Source organism: Oenanthe melanoleuca, chromosome 5, assembly GCF_029582105.1.
Source record: "Oenanthe melanoleuca isolate GR-GAL-2019-014 chromosome 5, OMel1.0, whole genome shotgun sequence".
Lineage (NCBI taxonomy): Eukaryota > Metazoa > Chordata > Aves > Passeriformes > Muscicapidae > Oenanthe > Oenanthe melanoleuca.
The window spans coordinates 34847993-34849121 of record NC_079339.1 but is presented as its reverse complement, the minus strand read 5'-3'; positions in this window follow the sequence as shown (position 1 = coordinate 34849121).

The window sequence follows — 1129 nt, the reverse complement described above, 5'->3', positions numbered from 1 at the left end:
ACTTCCTATTTAAAAGATAAAACCCCTTTCAACTACAAAATGCCTGTATGTCTGAAATGCAACATGCTATTAAAACAATATTAAGTTTACAAAGTGTAGAATATTACATGTTAGAATTTTTATTTGTTCCCTTTTTTTGTTCATTCTGTAGTTTTTTAACCCCAGACAATTCTTTGTCCTGGGATCCATACTGTTAAAATAGCTATTCAGTATTTCTTTTTATCTTTGAATTCTATCTTGCCTAGTTTCAGGCATTATTTAATGCATCCTTGCACAAATACAAAGTATGTGTCACTCTTAACTACTTCTCAAAGCTCCCTGAATTCACTTTCATAATAAAGCTGAACAAGTTGGTGTGGTAGTACCCTTACTTGCTGCTGAGGGCTAAGGTGTAGAGGGAGCCCAGAGTTACTTAAGCGTCAATTTCATAGAAACATAGGGGATCTCAGAGCTTTGTGAAAATAATGAAAATACAAAAAATGTACAGACTGGTAGAAGAGAGGGAACCTGCTCTGAAAATGAAAGTCTTGCTTAGGTTTTGAAGAATTGGAAGTACAGTCCTTACCCATGTTGAAAACTGTTCTAACAGAATCTGTGCACAACTAAATTCAGCTGGATTTTTTTAAGCCATAAGTGGCCATATTTTTACTTACTGAATTATTGCGTGCTTTATAAAAGAATGTTGTTTTTTCCCCCTTAAGAAATGTTCTTCCTAATACATTTTTTTAAAAATGCATTTTGGTGGAATTTTCAATTCAGAAGAATTAAGACTTGTATTTGACTTTCTTACTGTCTCTGCTCATGTTTTTTAAACCCTTGAGCCCTAGATATGCAGGTTATGATATCATGGTCAGTTTAGACTGATCTAAGACAATGTCACTGAAAGGGGTTGTTACTTCAGTATCCTGTTTGCATCCCTTGTGCAGCCTGAGTTACTCCTGTGACTTTATAGGCAGAGTAGGACCAGGAAACTGATGTAATTCAGAACCAATTATTTTCTCAGTAGACTTGATGTATGTCAACACGAGCACCTAAGTCAGCACAGTAGAAGGAACAGAAATAGGAGGAGGAGGAGGATTGTTCTTCTTGGTATCAGCCTGGGGACTTACAAATTAGTTCAAGACAATGG